This window comes from Mustelus asterias, unplaced genomic scaffold, assembly GCF_964213995.1.
Source record: "Mustelus asterias unplaced genomic scaffold, sMusAst1.hap1.1 HAP1_SCAFFOLD_301, whole genome shotgun sequence".
NCBI lineage: Eukaryota > Metazoa > Chordata > Chondrichthyes > Carcharhiniformes > Triakidae > Mustelus > Mustelus asterias.
Window position 1 is genome coordinate 467,544 of NW_027590266.1, and position 19,689 is coordinate 487,232.

The 19,689-nt window shown below is 43.8% G+C and overlaps 1 protein-coding gene and 1 pseudogene across 1 annotated transcript in view; both read right to left on the bottom strand.

Moving 5' to 3' along the window:
* LOC144486240 (interferon-induced protein with tetratricopeptide repeats 5-like) overlaps nucleotides 1-19,689 on the bottom strand; it is a 115,860-nt gene that overhangs the window by 65,297 nt on the left and 30,874 nt on the right. The gene's annotated exons all lie outside the window — the stretch shown is intronic.
* LOC144486234 (interferon-induced protein with tetratricopeptide repeats 5 pseudogene) lies at nucleotides 9,317-10,983 on the bottom strand (annotated as a pseudogene).

Here is a 19,689-nt window from a genome sequence, read left to right on the forward strand (position 1 = left end):
GGAAAACAGAGATGCAGTTTGAAGTCACCTCAAGTTCCAGAAGTGAAAGGAGAATGGATTTCGGGCGAGGACGGGGAATTTCTGGACCGGACCTTGCTGAAAATTTAATAGGACAGCCAAGTGAGTGGTGATAAGAACATAAAAACATAAGAAATAGGAGCAGGAGTAGGCCATCTAGCCCCTCGGGCCTGCCCCGCCATTCAACAAGATCATGGCTGATCTGAGGCGAATCAGTTCCACTTACCCGCCTGCTCCCCATATCCCTTAATTCCCTTATCGATCAGAAATCTATCTACCCGTGATTTAAACATATTCAACGAGGTAGCCTCCACCACTTCAATGGGCAGAGAATTCCAGAGATTCACTACCCTCTGAGAGAAGAAGTACCCTCAACTCTGTTCTGAACCAGCCCCCACTTATTTTGAGGTTGTGCCCTCTAGTTCTGGTTTCCCTTCTAAGTGGAAGAATCTCTCTACCTCTACCCTATCCAGCCCCTTCATTATCTTATATGTCTCTATAAGATCACCACTCAGCCTTCTAAACTCCAACGAGTACAGACCCAATCTGTTCAATCTCTCCTCATAAGCTACACCCCTCATCTCCGGTATCAACCTGGTGAACCGTCTCTGCACTCCCTCCAAGGCCAATATATCCTTTCGCAAATAAGGGGACCAAAACTGCACACATTACTCCAGTTGCGGCCTCACCAGTGCCTTGTATAGTTGCAGCAAGACCTCCCTGCTTTTATATTCTATCCCCCTCGCGATAAAGGCCAACATTTTATTTGCCTTCTTGATTACCTGCTACACCTGCAGACTGAGTTTTTGCGATTCGTGCACAAGGACCCCCAGGTCCCTCTGCACAGTAGCATGATGTAATTTTTCTCCATTTAAATAATATTCCAATTTACTATTATTTCTTCCGAAGTGGATAACCTCACATTTGCCAACGTTATATTCCATCTGCCAGATCCTTGCCCACTAGCTCAGCCGATCCAAATCTCTCTGCAGACTTTCCGCATCCTCCACGCAATTCGCTTTCCCACTCATCTTCGTGTCATCAGCAAACTTTGATACCCTACACTCAGTCCCCTCCTCCAGATCATCTATGTAAATGGTAAACAGTTGAGGCCCCAGCACCGATCCCTGCGGCACGCCACTGGTCACCAACTGCCAACCAGAAAAGCACCCATTTATTCCAACTCTCTGCTTCCTGTTAGATAACCAATCCTCAATCCACGCTAACACCTTACCCCCAACTCCGTGTACCCCAATCTTCTGCAGCAACCTTATCGAATGCCTTCTGGAAATCTAAAAACATCTAATGGCTGAGGACAAGGAAGATCTACAAGAACCTACTTGTGGGGCCCTAAGGAGCCACTTCCACACGACCGACATTGACACTTCTTTTCTATCATCCAGCTGTGTGGGACTGCACACATGAGGCCCATTCTTGTCTCTTCAGTGATAGACAAAGAATCCTGGTTCATCTGGGTAATGCAGTCAGAACCAGGCACCAAGGGTGGCTCAGCTGTTGGGGAGAGGGTGGAACGGGGGAATTATGAGGAAGACCAGATGAGCCACAGTTATAGATGGTGATTTGATAGTAAGGGGAGTAGATAAGTGTTCTGTGGCCATATACATGATTCCAGGATGGAGTGCTGCTACCCTGATGCCAGGGTCATGGGCAACACTAACAGCTGCAGAATACCCTTGATTTTAGCAAGGCTTTTGACAAGGTCCCACATGGCAGAACAGTTAAAAAAGTAAAGGCTCATGGGACCCAAGGGCAAGCTGGATACAAAATTAGACCAGAAGCTGAAAATATAGAGTAATTGTTGACGAGTGTTGAAAATTCTTCCATATTTAAATTGGAATAAAGAATATTGAACAAGGGGTTTGTTTCCAGAAGAAAAATAACATTCACAACAGTTGAATTGCCAGCCCCAATATTTGGTCCTGATTTTAACTCTCCGGCTCCTAACACCTGACACAAGCCAGGCAGAGAGGCAGTTAAACTGGACTGAGGGAGTATTTGGAGTATTGTGAGCAGTTTTGGGCCCTGTATCTAAGGAAGGACCCTTGGAAAGAGTCCAGAGGAGCTTCACAAGAATGATTCCTGGAATGAAGAGCTTGTCGTATGAGGAACGGTTGAGGACTCTGGGTCTGTACTGCTTGATATTTAGAAGGATGAGGGGGGATCTTACTGAAATTTGCAGGATACTGCGAGGCCTGGATAGAGTGGACGTGGAGAGGGTGTTTCCAGTAGTAGGAAAAACTAGAACCAGAGGGCACAACCTCAGGCTAAAGGGATGATCCTTTAAAACAGAAATGAGGAGGAATTTCTTCAGCCAGAGAGTGATGAATCTGAGGAACTCTTTGCCGCAGAAGGCTGTGGAGGCCAGGTCATTGAGTGTCTTTAAGACAGAGATAGATAGGTTCTTGATTAATAAGGGGATCAGGGGTTATGGGGAAAAGGCAGGAGAATGGGGATGAGAAAAATATCAGCCATGATTGAATGGCGGAGCAGACTCGATGGGCCAAATAGCCTAGTTCTGCTCCTAGAGTCATAGAGTCATAGAGGTTTACAGCATGGAAACAGGCCCTTCGGCCCAACTTGTCCATGCCGCCCTTTTTTGTTATAACCCCTAAGCGAGTCCCAATTGCCCACATTTGGCCCATATCCCTCTATACCCATGGTACCCATGTAACTATCTAAATGCTTTTTAAAAGATAAAATTGTACCCAGCTCTACTACTACCTATGGCAGCTTGTTCCAGACACTCAACACCCTCTGTGTGAAACAATTGCCCCTCTGGACACTTTGTACCTCTCCCCTCTCACCTTAAACCTATGCCCTCTGGTTTTAGACTCCCCTATCGTTGGGAAAAGATATTGACTATCTACCTTGTCTATGCCCCTCATTATTTTAAAAACCTCTATACGGTCACCCCCAGCCTCCTATGCTCCAGAGAAAAAAGTCCCAATCTATTCAGCCTCTCCTTATAACTCAATCCATTAAGTACCGGTAGCATCTTAGTAAATGTTTTCTGCACTCTTTCTAATTTAATAATATCCTTTCTATAATAGGGTGACCAGAATTGCACACAGTATTCCAAGTGTGGCCTTACCAATGTCTTGTACAACTTCAACAAGACGTCCCAACTCCTGTATTCAATGTTCTGACCGGTGAAACCAAGCATGCCAAATGCCTTCTTCACCACTCTGTCCACCTGTGACTCCACTTTCAAGGAGCTATGAACATGTACCCCTAGTTCTCTTTGTCCTGTAACTCTCCCCAATGCCCTACCATTAACTGAGTAAGTCCTGCCCTGGTTCAGTCTACCAAAATGCATCACCTCCCATTTGTCTAAATTAAACTCCCTCTGCCATTCGTCAGCCCACTGGCCCAATTGATCAAGATCCCGTTGCAGTTGGAGATAACTTTCTTCACTGTCCACTATGCCACCAATCTTGGTGTCATCTGCAAACTTACTAACCATGCCCCCTATATTCTCATCCAAATCATTAACATAAATGACAAATAACAGTGGGCCCAGCACTGATCCCTGAGGCACTCCTGGTCACAGGCCACCAGTCTGAAAAACAATTCTCTGCAACCACCCTCTGGCTTTTGTCAAGGAGCCAATTTTGTATCCATTTGGACACCTCACCCTGGATCTCGTGAGATTCAACTTTATGCAACAACCTACCATGTGGTACCTTGTCAAAGGCCTTGCTAAAGTCCATGTAGACAACATCAACTGCACTGCCCTCATCTACCTTCTTGATTACCCCTTCAAAACACTCAATTAAATTTGTGAGACATGATTTTCCACTCACAAAGCCATGCTGACTGTCCCTAATCAGTCCTTGCATCTGTAAATGGCTGTAGATCCTGTCTCTCAAAATACCTTCCAACAATTTACCCACCACAGATGTGAGTCTCACTGGCCTGTAGTTCCCAGGCTTTTCCCTGCCGCCCTTTTTAAAAAAAGGCACAACATTTGCCATTCTCCAATCTTCAGGCACCTCACTTGTGCCTATTGATGATTCAGATATCTCGGCTAGGGGACCCGCAATTTCCTCCCTAGCCTCCCACAACGTCCTGGGATATACTTCATCAGGTCCCGGGGATTTATCTACCTTGATGTGCTTAAAGACTTCCAGCACCTCCTTCTCTGTTATATGTCTACTCCTCAAGACATCACTGTTTATTTCCCTAAGTTCCCTGACATCCATGCTTTTCTCAACAGTAAATACTAATGAGAAATATTCATTTAGGATCTGTGGCTTAAGGTCTCATGAGGGACTGACCCATTCCTTTCCTGGCCTGATCTAACCACCTACAATTTTAAATTGGGAAAACTGGCCCCATAAAGACATTGGGCTGACTTTTCTCAAAAAAATTCGAAGTGTAAAACGGGAGGTTTTCTCACTCGTTTTTTCTGCGAGGTTGGTATTGGTAATTTATAGCACTCTGTGCAACACAGAGGCCGTAATGTGATTCTCGCCAGTAGGGGGAGACATTAATTCATGCCCACATGGAAATGACGGGCTTAGTACCTTTTTCAAGACCTTCACTGGAAATTCATCTGCACAGAACAGGGCAGGAGGTATCAGAACCTTGGGAATACATCGTGGTGCCAATACATTCCTCACAAAACCTGTAAGGCTGAGGCTGATTTCTAAATCTTACGACAGAAACTTATGTATTAACCAGAATAATGGGAAGATGCCAAGAGCCAAAATGTTCAGCAATAAGAAAACATTAAATCAACTTGTTCAGTGTACACTTGAGTTTCGTAATCTGACAGACAATCTAATTGAGGTGTTTAAAATGAAAATAGAATTCAATGTTCATTATCAGTAACTGCTGGAGGAGGGATTGAGAAGTAGACAACTGGGTATTCACCTTCCAATTTGACTTGGTACAAGTGAAATCAGAAACTCTTTCCACACAAAAGGCAGGAAAGATTTGGTGAGAAGAAGAATGCGATAGAAAGAATGAAAAAAATGGGAGAGAGAAAGAGAGAGAGAGCAAGTAAGAGAAAATGAAAAAGAGAGTAAAATAGAGAAGTAGAGGCAGAGAAAGACAACAGGAGAACGAATGTGGTAGCATGGCCCATTGAAGAGGGTGTTCCCTAAGGGCCATGCAATTGGGTCGGATCCTATGGACTGTCGAGGTGGGAAGCTGAACCAATTGGGAATAAGGATGTGAATCCTGGGTTGGGAGGTCACGCAATTGGAGCCTGGAGGAGAGTTGTGCAGTCACACAGTTGATTCTGCCTGACCCTTTGTTGTAAATACTTATTTATTGTTCATAGTTAGAACTTTGCAGCAGGACCGGCATGGGTAGCTGGTAAGATTGTGGAGGGAACAGGACTGTTCTCCTATGTCGTGGAGATACAAGGTCGTCGTCTCAAGAAACATGCGGACCATCTGAGCAGGAGAGCAGTGGCTGATACAGGGGATCAACTGGCAAGGCCTGCAATAAATTCAACATTACTAGGCTTGGGTACGGGGACCCTAGTTGTAAACATGGAACCGGAGCAACCGGAGGTTACTGTAACTGAGGAAACAGCAGCTATCGAGGAGGTGCTTGACCCCAGATTGATGAGTTTGCCTTTTGTGTCTGTCCAGCCTGATTCTTCAAATTCTGAAGAGTCTACTGTAGTATTGAGACATTCTACCATAGTCCGGAAGTCCCCGGATTGACTAAACCTATGATGAGTTTTTTCCTGGGGTAATCTTAATGCCCTTTAAAATGTCTTTGCCTGTGCTAATGGTGTTCTTTTGTTTCCTCCACAGGTGAATTCAGGAGCTTGGGGGAAGGAGTGTGGCAGCGTGGCCTTGTTAATGGGTTGTACCCTGAGGCCATACGGTCTGGCCGGACACTATGGATTGTCCAGGCAGGAAGCTGAGTCAATCGGGTGCAAGGGTACATGTCCCGGGTCAGGGAGATCCCACAGATGGAACCAGGGAGGAGTGTTGATGGCTTCATACTTTATTCTGGCTGACCCTTTGTTGTAACTACTTTATCATTTGCAACAAATCCCTTGTTACTTTGAGCCACATCAAGTCACCCTCGATTTATTACCAAGAGAGAATGAGGAAGACCAAGAAAGTGAAAGAGAAAAAGAGAAGGAAAGAGAGAAAAGAAATAATAGAGAATGACTAAGGAACAGGAAGGAAGAGAGAAGAAACAAAAAAATGACAAAATCACAGAAGGAAAGAGTGTGTGAAAGAAAGAAAAAGGAAAATGAGGGAAAGAATGATTGAAAGAGAGATTTGGATAAGCGGTTCTTTAATTGCTTCCTCCAGGGGCAATGCTGTCACAGGGGAATTACAATGCCCCTGAGAACCATACATAACTTACTGAGGAGGCCAGCATGGTGGTTTCAGTCAGCTTTCTGATTGATGTCTTCATTCTTGTCTGTGCACTGTGAAAACTTGGAAGTGGCCAGATTACTTTAATCTCCATGCCCGCTGGATACTTGGAAGGCTTCCAAATCACAACAGCACTCCATTCAGCAGAAGAGATTCTCCTTTCTCTCTGTCTCAGAAGCCGCAGGTGTGTGAAGACCCCTTTGAAGTCCTTTGACTGACAGGAGAAGTCACTTTCATGAGGATTCCCTTCGCTACAGTTGCTCACTCAGCCCTATTCTTTTTTTAGCAATGTGGGACACCAAATCAATGCTCAATCCTGTCCTTCAAAAGCCAGCCACATGGACTTTCCAAACTTATGGAACTACTAAAAACTTATTGAAACTTTCCAAAAAGACAAAGAGTGCCTCCAAAAAATGAGAACTCCAAACTGTTTTATTTACAACTTATTTGGCACAATTTCCAATGGTTCTGGTTCTATAATGAACGCAGTGACTGGATTTTCTTTAAATATTTTGACTAAAAACAAAGGAACTTTTATTCAATTATATTATAAATATTTCTATTTACCATTTGTGAATTGATAATTGCTTTATATTTTGAAGTGCCTCTATCCAATCAGAAGCAGGGAATATATGACTGAGAAGAATCAAAACTTTCAATGAATTTCACTTTGTCTTCAGAAAATTGTCAAAGGGACAAGTGGAGATTGGAAACTATTCTGATGGGCAGAGAATCATCACAGTCTGGGTTCTAGGAGGCAAATACTATCAACATATCTGATTATTGATGTTTAAATCGGTGTCTCGGTGAATAAAGCTTATACCCTCTTAATTTTCATCCATTTTGTGTCTTCTTATAGCCGTGAGTATGACAATTAACATAAAATGGACTTTGCAGCTTTGTCACAAGTTAGGGTTAGGGTTGCTGTGTGTTGACCAGAATGAAATGAGTGAAATGTTTTTGACTTGATTTGTATAGTGAAAAGTATTGTTTCCTGCGCGCTATACAGACAAAGCATACCGTTCATAGAGAAGGAAAGGTGAGAGTGCAGAATGTAGTGTTGCAGTCACAGCTAGGGTGTAGAGAAAGATAACTTAATGTGAAGTAGATCCATTCAACAGTCTGATGGGAGCAGGGAAGAAGCTGTTCTTGAGTCGGCTGGTACATGACCTAAACTTTTGTATCTTTTTCCCGATGGAAGAAGGTGGAAGACAATATGTCTGAAGTCTGGGGTGTGTGAGCTCATTGAATGTGCTGGCTGCTGATGACAAATGACCATAAACTTCACCAAACACCAGAAATTATTTTGCTGATGTTTTCCCGCCATATTCTGCAGCACTAACTGTCCTCATTCACCCAGATCAACAACACAATTCACATCTTAGCCACAGATTCATTTATTGGATATTTTAACATTCCATCTCAGATTAAACAATTACAATTGAAATCACTGTTTATAAAATCAGTATCTGCAGCCATTGTGTTTTATTCATTTCAATCCAATTTAACCCATTTTTATATCCTTTAGCCTTCCCCCATTTACTGCTTTCCCCTTCAGTGAGATGGTGACAGTCGGTAGAAAATGGTCTTTCCCGGGTATTGTCCGAGCTGCTCTGTGTTGGCCAGTGAGGGTCTGGGATGGTTTGATGAAGAGTTGGTGAAGCTGACAAGTTACAGGACAGGGAGACTCCCAGTGACAGAGACTGAGATCTGAATGAACGCTCTGGATGGGAGTCTGATCGTCTGTCAGCAAATCCTCAGAGCAACAGAATCAAGCAGTTGCTTTATCTGAAGGGTCTTCAATGATTTTGATTTGATTTATTATTGTCACATGTATTGGGATACAGTGAAAAGTATTGTTCCTTGCGCTCTATACAGTCAAAACATAGAGTACATCAGGGAGCAGGAAAGAAGAGTGTGCAGAATATAGTGTTGCGGTTACAGGAAGAGTGCAGAGAAAAATCAGCTAAATGTATAATAGGACCATTCAAAAGTCTGATGACAGCAGGGACGAAGTTGTCCTTGAGTCTGTTGGTACATGTTCTCAGACTTTTGTGTATTTTTCCTGACAGAAGAAAGTGGAGGAGATTATGTCCAGGATGGGTGGGGTCCTTAATTATGCTGGCTGCTTTTCCGAGGCAGCGGGAAGTGTAGACAGAATCAATGGATGGGAGGCTGGTTTGTGTGACGAACTGGGCTACACCCCTTTGCACTTTCTGTGATCTTGGTCAGAGCAGGAGTCATAGCAAGCTGTGATACATCCGGAATAGATGCTTTCTATGATGCATCTGTAAAAATTGTTGAGAGTTAGTGGACGTGCCGAATTTCCTCAGTCTTCTGGGAAAGTAGAGGCGTTGGTGGCTTTCTTAACTACAGCGTCAGTATGCAAGGATCAGGACTGATGGTTGATGACCTGAACATCTAGAAACTTGAAGTGCTCGACCATCTCCACTTCATCCCGATTGATGTAGACAGGGGCATGTCCTCCACTGCACTTCCTGAAGTCAATGACTATCTCCTTCATTTTGTTGACATTGAGGAAATGTGAATTTGAAAAGAATGCTCATAAAGCAATCAATAAAGAAATTCACAACCAAACGTCTTCATAAATTAGAGAATATGAATGGATCTTTCAAATATAGTAAGAAGTCTTACAACACCAGGTTAAAGTCCAACAGGTATATTTGGAATCACGAGCTTTTGGAGCACTGCTCCTTCATCATCCACTCACCTGAAGAAGGTGCAGTTCTCCGAAAGCTCGTGATTCCAAATAAACCTTTTGGACCTGGTGTTGTGAGCCTTCTTACTGTGCCCACCCGAGTCCAACACCGGCATCTCCACATCATGGCTACCATCTTTCAAATATGTGAATTGGAAAATTCTTTGTAAGCCTGGATGGAAATGCTTAACTCAGGGGCAGCACACAACTAATCTTCATTGCCAAGTTCAAACTCAAAGATCTTTTCAAAACATTCAATGGCTGCACGCTTGTCCCCATCCAAGGTATGCATGATCCCCCATGAAGTGGGGAAAATCATAAAGATGGGTACCTGACACATAAAATGGTTGCTTGGCACATAAAATGGCTACCTGGGACATAGACATTAAGCAGGCACTGACTTTTAGCACAGAAAGCTACATGAAATTAAAACATGCAGCACAAACAGTTATTTAAAGTTAAACATGCAGTATACAAATACTGCAGGAAGCCAGTAAGAGCTTGAGGCATTTTAAAGATAAGGACAGATCCGGGACAATAAGGTCTGATAAAGAGATTAGCCATAAATGGGAACAGGAATACATAAATGCAGCAAAACCAATCACTGTATGTATAGACCGAAACTAATCATTGATAGTCATTGATAGAGGAAATGTATCCATTCTATGAAACAATGCGATGCTAAAAGCCAATGTCTGTACCTGTCTGATTGTAACGATGTGTTAACTATCGATCACACTCAACTATAACGATGTGTTAAATGGCTAATGCCCGGACTATCCATTGTCTGAAAAGTATAAAAATGAACAACTCCTATTGTATTATTGAGAAGGTAGCTGCCAAAGTATTGCGGAGTGCCAGTGCCTTTCTCCCCGAAGCTTCGTGTCCGAAATAAAGCTGTATTGTTGAACCTCCAGTTTGACTCCAGTGGCAGTTCCCCACAACACCCCAGATGCAAAAAGCCTTGGTATCTCTTAGGTTCCTGTAACGTTGTTTCTCAGCCATCTTTACCAAGGTGGTACGACACCATTCTCGTGCCCTTGAGTTATGTTGAATTTTAATTCCTTCCAGATAATATTTGATGGCATTTGATTCTGAATTTTTGTGAAAAAATTCAAATTTCCCAGGCCCAAAATATTTTTCCTGCTTATTTTCTCGGGTAATATTTTCCAATTCCAGTAAGGTTTTGTAGATCTCTTTCGCTTCGCGATATTCTTCATTCATTGCACAGATTTCTGCAAATGCTAGTTTTGCGATAATAAATGATTGCTTGAGTAGAAATGCTTCTCCAAAATGCTGCTTGCATTGATTGATCAATGCAATCTTCTGTTGAAAAACAGGGTCGCGAGGGTTTCTGCAGCGTGGATTTTTGATCAGCTGGAGTAGTTTGTTTTTATAACACAGACCTATTTGGTGATGTAGGAAGGAACAGTTTGGAGTAATTTCTAATGCTTTCTTCAACAACTCAATTGATTTATCCACTGCTCCTTCCCTTCTCAAAAATTTGGCTACATAGCGAATCACGTATGGGAGATCAGGGTATTTCTGCAACGCTTGTTCAACCAATGTGAACGCCTCCTCCTTCTGATTGAGGTCTTGTAGTTTTAGAGCCAGCAGCACTTTGGCTTCAGCATGACCTGGATCAAGCTCCAGTACACGTCTCAACTGATTCATATATTCACTGAATTCGCTATTCTCTGGGTTACTGGAACAATCTTCCAGACGAACAAGCGCAGTCGCAAAGCCAAAGGTCCATTCAATATTATCTGGATCTTCCTCCAGAGCCTTTTTAAAACATTCCTTTGCCTCTTCATAGTATTCAGCTGTAGAGCTCAGCAGTGACCAACCCTTCTCCCCGTACACTTCAGGTATCATTGCTGTTGTGGGAAATCTACCACTTCAGAGTCAGACTTGGAGGTTTCCACAATACAGTTTTATTTCGGACAAAGCTTTGGGAGAATGCACTGGTTCTCCGCAGTACTTGGCAGCTACCTTCTCAACTACACAATGCTCGCTGATCATTTTTATACCTTTTAGACAATAGGCATTTCGGACATTAGCCGTTAACACATCGTTACAAGTTGAGTAGACAGATACGGACATTGACAGTTAACACATCCATTACAAGCAGACAGGTACGGACATGGACAGTTAACATATCATTGTTCATAGAATGGATACATTTATGCAGCTATGTCCTCTATCAGTGACTGGTTTCGATATATACATTTAGTGGCTGATCTTGTTACATTTATGTATTTATGTCCCCATCTGTGACCTTATTATCAGACTCATTGTTCTGGGTCTGCTCTTATCTAAAGTGCCTCAAGCTCTGACCAGCTTCCTGCAGCAATTCAGATACTGCAGGTTTTACCTTTTTGTGTTACTGTCTGTTCCAAAAGCCAGTGCCTCTCAATGTCCCTTCCCAGGTAACCATTTTGTGTCCATCACTTTACTTCCACCAATATATTCCAAAAAACTGAGAGGCATTAGGAAATGGATGATAGACCGTCTCCAGTTTGTCGAGGTAGGACTGAGCCTCTGTCAGTTGTCCCATGTGATAATTGACCCAGGCACGGTTTCCATAGGTGACGATGATTCCTGCTCCAGATTTATCTTCATTATTTTCCCTCAGAATCTTTTCAGCTTCCTGTAAGTTTTGAATCGCCTCCTCACAGTTTCCTTGCAGACAGTTTACAAAAGCGAGTTGGTTGTAATCTTTCACATCAGGCTGAATTGAATCTTCTAAGCTTTGCTTCATATTATCCAAGTCAATGTTATTTTTCTGTGGCGCCCGCGTGAAGTGACATTGAAGCTGATCGAGCTTCATTTTCAACAAATCTTTCTCTTGGTCACTGCAAGAGAAACAAATCTTCCATAATTCAACTTAGCAGCAATTGTGACTTGTATATTTTTCATTTTTCACCTTGGAATGAATTCTAACCCTTTGGTTAACACAAGATGAAAGATTTGGGATATTTAGCAATATCATATCAGTCTATGAAATTTAATTTATATTCCAATCGTGGACTCTACTGGTGACTCTGAACACTGAAATTCCAAGTGAATTACTGTCAATATCACTTGTGTAATGTATCCTGTTTATATATTTTCACAATGTGCAAGCTTTTAACTCACTCAAAATCCATTGATGGACACCAGTGGTTCCCAAACCTTTTGGGATCTCTGAGATCAGAAATCTTTGTATCCTCATTGGTTACAGGTGAAGTTCCAGAGGACTGGAGGATAGCCAATGTTGTTCCATTGTTTAAGAAGGGCAGCAGGGATAATCTAGGAAATTATAGACCGGTGAGATTTACGTCAGTGGTAGGGAACTCATTGGAAAAGCTTCTTAGGGACAGGATTTACTCACATTTGGAAACAAATGGATTTATTAGTGATAGACAGCATGGTTTTGTGAAAGGGAGGTCGTGCCTCACTAACTTGATCGAATTTTTCGAGGAAGTGGCGAAGATGATAGATGAGGGAAAGGCAATGGATGTTGTATATAAGGACTTCAGTAAAGCCTTTGACAAGGTACCTCATGGTAGACTGGTAGGAAAGGTGAAGTCACACGGGATCAGAGGAGAACTGCCGAGATGGATATAGAACTGGATTGGCCATAGAAAACAGAGGGTAGCAGTAGAGGGGTGCTTTTCTGAATGGAAGGCTGTGACCAGTGGTGTTGTTTCACAGGGATCAGTTCTGGGGCCTTTGTTGTTCGTAGCATATATAAATGATTTAGAGGAAAATATAGCTGGCCTGATTAGTAAGTTGGCAGATGACACAGAAATTGGTGGAGTTGCAGATAGTGAAGAGGATTTTTAGAGGATACAGCAAGATATAGACCGGTTGGAGTCTTGGGTGGAGAAATGGCAGATGGGGTTTAATCCGGATAAGTGTGAGATAGTGCATTTTGAAAGGTCCAATGCATGTAGAAATTATACAGTAAATGGTAGAACCTTTAGGAGTATTGACAGATAGAGAGATCGAGGCGTACATGTCCACCAATCACTGAAAGTGGCAACGCAGGTGGATAAGGTAGTCAAGAAAACATATGGCCATGCTTACCTTCATCAGTTGGGGCATTCAGTATAAAAATTGGTAAGTCATGCTGCAGCTGTACAGAACCTTAGTTAGGCCTCATTTAGAATATTGTGTACAATTCTGGTCGCCACAGTACCAGAAGGATGTGGCTGTTTTGGAGAGGGTAAAGAAGAGGTTTACCAAGATGTTGCCTGGTTTGGAGGGTATTAGCTATGAGGAGAGGTTGGATAAACTCGGTTTGTTCTCACTGGAGCGACAGAGGTTGAGGGGTGATCTGATAGAGGTCTCCAAGATTATGAGTGGCATGGACAGAGTGGATAGTTAGATGCTCTTTCCTAGGGTAGAAATGTCAAGTACTAGGGGACATAGGTTTAAGGTGCATGGGCAAAAGTTTAGAGGAGATGTGCGAGGCAAGTGTTTCACACAGAAGGCAGTGAATGTCTGGAACGCACTGCCTGGGGAGGTGATGGGAGCAGGTACAATAGCGACATTTAAGAGATAACTAGACAAATACATGACTGGATGGGAATGGAAGGATATGGATTCCGTAAGTGCATACGCTTTTAGTTTAGGCAGACATCATGATCGGCACAGGCTTGGAGGGCCGAAGGGCCTGTTCCTGTGCTGTACTTTTCTTTGTTCTTTGTTCAAATACCTGGCCATACCCCAAGCCAATCTCTTTCCCACTCCAACCAGACTACCCTTCATAACCTGAACCCTCCTCCAACTGCCGAAAGGACCTGACTACCCCCAAGACCTGACTATGCCATCTGACCTGATCTGACTGTACCATGACCAGACCACCCACAACACCCACCTACCCACTCGTCTAATTATCCACTAACCCACCTACCACCTTCATCTACTCTCCGACCCTACCTCACTCATTCAGCCACACATCCCAACATAGCCACCACCCATTTACCCATGTACCCACCAACCTACCCGAGGTCTGCGTATGGGCACAGTGGTTAGCACTGCTGCGTCACAGCACCAGGGACTGGGTTCAATTCCCGCTTGTGTCACCGTCTGTGCGGAGTCTGCACGTTCTCACTGTGTCTGCGTGGGTTTCCTCCGGGCGTTCTGGTTTCCTCCCACAGACCGAAAGATATGCTGGTTAGGTGAATTGGCCATGCTAAATTCTCCCTCAGTGTACCCCAACAGGCACCGGAGTGTGGCGACTAGAAGATTTTCACAGTAACCTCATTGCAGTGTTAATGTAAGCCGACTTGTGACGCTAATAAATAAACTTAAAACTTAAACTTACCTTCTCCATTTCACCTACTCTACCCACTAAACCACATGATTCACTTACCCACCTCACCCACCTCACACTGTCTACTGACTCTCCTATTCACTTCTTCATTCACTCACTCATTCACTTAACCCATCCATTCACTCACATGAAGACATCACCTATGGTGGCCTAAAAGGGGGTACATCCTGTCTTTGTCCTACTCTATTCCAATCTGACAGAGTTCCCCAAGGAACTGCTACACTGAGCACTTTTTGTGCAAACTCAGTTTGCAGCAGAATCGCGGCGGGACAAATCTCATGTTCAATATTGCCATTTCTCAGCAGATTTGGGCCAAAGAAGCAAGAAGCACTTTCTTGGTGGAATCAGCAAGTCTGAAAGAAGGGTCCTTGACCCCATTCAAGGCATAAATCCTTCACGAATGGCAGATGGAGTTTAATTTAGACAAATGCGAGGTGATGCATTTTGGTAGATTGAACCAGGGCAGGACTTATTCAGTTAGTGGTAGGGCGTTGGGTAGAGTGACAGAGCAAAGAGATCTAGGGGTACATGTTCATAGCTCCTTGAAAGTGGAGTCATAGGTGGACAGAGTGGTGAAGAAGGCATTTGGCATGCTTGGTTTCATCGGTCAGAACATTGAATACAGGAGTTGGGACATCTTGTTGAAGTTGTACAAGACATTGGTAAGGCCACACTTGGAATACTGTGTGCAATTCTGTTCACCCTATTATAGAAAGGATATTATTAAACTAGAAAGAGTGCAGAAAAGATTTACTAGGATGCTACCGGGACTTGAATGATTGAGTTATAAGGAGAGGCTGGATACACTGGGACTTTTTTATCTGGAGCGTAGGAGGCTTAGGGGTGATCTTATAGAGGTCTATAAAATAATGAGGGGCACAGATCAGCTAGATAGTCAATATCTTTTCCCAAAGGTAGGGGAGTCTAAAACTAGAGGGCATAGGATTAAGGTGAGAGGGGAGAGATACAAAAGTGTCCAGAGGGGCAATTCTTTCACACAGAGGGTGGTGAGTGTCTGGAACAAGCTGCCAGAGGTAGTAGTAGAAGTGGGTACAATTTTGTCCTTTAAAAAGCAGTTAGATAGTTACATGGGTATGATAGGTATAGAGGGATATGGGCCAAATGTAGGCAATTGGGATTAGCTTAAGGGTTTTAAAAAATAAAGGGCAGCATGGACAAGTTGGGCCGAAGGGCCTGTTTCCATGCTGTAAACCTCTATGACTCTACGTGTGCCACATAATCTAAAGGTTTGGTTTTGAAGTTTAGGTTAATTAATTCAAATATTTCTCAAACATCCCAAATGCCCTCAGTTCCCATGGAGACAGACAATTCAGGGAGGAGGCTCAGTTGGAATTCTGGGAAGTTGTCCGTGGGATTTTTCCAGAATTTCTTTGGGGTTGGAGCTGGGAGTGACCAAGTTGGTGGGTGTAAACACTGAGTTCGGAGATTCAGAGGGAAGGAACTTCCCAAGAGCTGGGAAACAGCTGTGGATCTGTGGAATAATAGAGATATTAGAAAGCGGGGCTGTTGTGAGTGAACTTCAAATAGGAGCTAAAAACAGTTCCAGACCTTCCAAGACTGTAATGGGAAATGTTGAATTTAGTCCAAAGGAAGTGGAAAACCTTCAAGAACCGGGCAAGTGACCAAAGACTTTCTGGGGGTAATCGCAGTGGAAAAGAAGAACTGGATTTATACACTGAGACCTGACAAACTAGAGTGTTATAAACTTACATAGGAATATAGGCATTAGGAGCAGAAGTAGGCAAATCCAGCCCTTCGAGCCTGCCCCGCCATTCAATCAGATCATGGCTGATCTCTTCCTGGTCTCAAATCCATCTCCCCACCTGTTCTCAATATCTCTTTAATCTGTCTATTTTATTCAAAACATATCTATCTCCTTCTTGAAACCATTCTCATAGAAACTTACAAAATTCTAACAGGGTTAGACAGGGTAGATTCAGAAAGAATGTTCCTAATGGTGGGGAAGTCCAGAATTAGGGGTCATAGTTTGAGGGTAAAGGGTAAACCTTTTAGAACTGAGGTGAGGAATCATAGAATCCCTACAGTACAGAAAGAGGCCATTCGGCCCATCGAGTCTTCACCGACCACAATCCCAACCAGGCCCTACCCCCATATCCCTACATATTTACCCACTAATCCCTCTAACCTATGTATCTCAGGGCACTAAGGGCAATTTTAGCATGGCCAATCAACCTACCCCACACATATTTGGACTGTGGGGGGAAACCGGAGCATCCGGAGGAAACCCACGCAGACACGAGGAGAATGTGCAAACTCCACACAGACAGTGGCCCAAGCCGGGAATCGAACCCAGGTCCCTGGAGCTGTGAAGCAGCAGTGCTAACCACTGTGCTACCGTGCCGCCCTAACCACTGTGCTACCGTGCCACCCTAACCACTGTACTACCGTGCCACCTGAGAAATGTCTTTACCCAGAGAGTGGTGAATGCGTGGAATCACTACCACAGAATGTTGTTGAGACCAAAAGATGTGCGGGTTAGGTGGATTGGCCATGTTAAATTTCCCTTTAGTGTCAGGGGAATTAGCAGGATAAATGGGGATAGGGCCTGGGTGGGATTATGGTCGGTGCAGACTCAATGGGCCAAATGGCCTCTTTCTGTACTGTAGGATCCTATGATTCGATGAAGACTTTGTCTGATTTCAAGAAGAAATTAGATATAGCTCTTAGGTCTAAAGGGATCAAAGGATAGGGGAGAAGCGGGGGGATCAGGATATTGAATTCAGTGAACTGGCATGATCATAATGAATGGTGGAGCAGGTTTGAAGGGTTGAATGGCCTACTCCTGCTTCTAGTTTCTATGCTTCTCTGTTTCTCTGTTTCTATTCATTACCGTCGCACTGTGGGGCAGTGCAATGGAGCTTAAGTTTTTCATTTAAATATTTATAGTTTATATCTATATAAAACATGAAATATAGTAAGGTTTGCTTTTGTTTGAAAATTAAGTCTTGTGGTGTAATTCATTAAGTTCATCATAAGGGCCAGCACTGTTGCAATTACATGGAGACTCCATGTCATAACCAAAATGGTACTGGGACCCAGGATCCAGAACTCCCACCCTCATTACTGAAACATCCTAGTCAGGAAAGGGGTGGGATATAATTTGCATATTTGGGAAACCTGGCCCAGCAGGGCCACTTGAACTCAGTGTAGATTGCAAACAGAGCCCATTTCTATGAGAGTGAGTTTTGCTTTCTGCAGTGTGGGCGCGACTCATGATTTTATAAGAGTAGGTTTGGATGTATGTAGAAGGTGGAAAAGGTCTGTGGAACTGTCAGACTGTCAAGTTATTTAAATCCTCTGATCTTTAAATATTGAGGAAAAAAGGTGACCAGCCAGCAACATCCACATCTTGTGAAAGGATATAAAAAGGTTGCCCATGTGGCTGCATATCTGAACTTATTTTGGGGTGCTGGACCCAATTGCAGTGCACACCTGCCTCCTTAGAATGAAAATTCAGTAACTGGGGGCCCTTCCTTCCAAGCGCAGGGCACTAACCAGGCTCCTGATTCCATGCACCTCAAGAGCAAAAATCCAGGCCAGTACAAATTTCCCATTCCCCCATCCCAATCCCCAAATCACAAGCACCAATCACCACTTATTCTTTCCCCACTCCAAACCTCTCTCCTGAGTCCCATTACCTTCACATTTCCTCTCTCCCCATTTCTCAGCTGCGTTTGGTCACCATTGCCATTCACGAGACGTGGGTACGCAGCCGAGGCTGGCACTGCTGTGCTGTGCTGTTCTGAGAGAACTGCTTTAAGCAAGGCTCCATTTGTCCTTTCAGATGGATGGAAAAGATCCAATGGCGATAGTCGATGAAGAAGCTGTGACGTCTCTCCATGTGCTGGCCAACAGTCATCCCTCAACACAACCCCACTAAAACAGACCACCTGGTCATTTTCACATTGCTATTTGTGGGAGCTTTCTGTGCAGAAATTGGCATTTTGTACATAGCAACAGTGACAACACAGCAGAAACATTTCAATGGTTGTAAACTGCTTTGGGACACCCTGACATTGTGAAATATTTGTATAGATAAAGGTTCTTCTTTTATGTAATTGTTAATACTCTGAAACATTATCAGACTGTGGTGAACCATCGTTGGTTCCCACTGTGGGATTGTTCTAATGTTGTTGTTGGGCTAGGGTGTTCCCACTGTGGGATTGTTCTAATGTTGTTGTTGGGCTAGGGTGGGATTGATACACCTGTGGTTGTTACTGTTGTGGCACATCCCAGTCGGGCTCCGCCTCCTGGGAGAGGAAAAGACCCCCTGCTCGGGCGGGACCTCGTCAGTCTGGGATAGTGTGTTTACGTTCAATTAGTTCCATTGTTAGACAATAAAAGCCTTCTTTTACCGAAGCTTCGTGCCTCGTGTTCAATTGATGCGCATCACAGACATACACCATAAGGAACATAGAATTTGGAACTATGACGCACTGTGTATTTTGGAAACAATCTATGATTCAGAAATTAATAACTGCTCAGATATTGGCGTCATCGATGGACTGGGTGTGCCTGACAGTGATTTAAATAGTCCAATTCTAATTTTATGCTCTAGACTTTGTACCTTTGTACAATTGGCTGCAGTTAGAATCCAACAATGAAAGAATTGGGTGGCAAAGTGTTGAGGATAATTCTGGTGAAGCAAAGGTTCCTTTTTCATCATGATATGAATACACCCTTTACCGTCTGACCTCAGTTCATTGTCTCAGGTGGACCTTTCAACCTCCAAAACTGCACAGTCTCGTTCCCAACAATGTTCAGCCCCTCCAACATTGCCACTCCCTCCCCAACAATGCTCACCAGACTCTTCACCCCCCCCTAACAATGCTCACCCCTCACTCCTGACAATTCTCACACCCCTCACTCCCGAACAATTCTCACCCCCTCACTTCCAGACAATTCTCACCCCTCACTCCCGGACAATTCGTAACCCTCTCACTCCCGGGCAATGCTCACACCCCCTCTCAATTCCTCACAATTGTCACCCCCTCACTCCCTGACAATTCTCACCCCCTCACTTCCTCACAATTCTCACCCCCTCACAACCTCACAATTCTCACCCCCTCACTACCTCACAATTCTCACCCCCTCACTCCCTGACAATCCTCACCCCCCTCACAATTCTCACCCCCTCACTCCCGAACAATTCTCACCCCCTCACTCCCAGACAATTCTCACCCCCTCACAACCTCACAATTCTCACCCCCTCACAA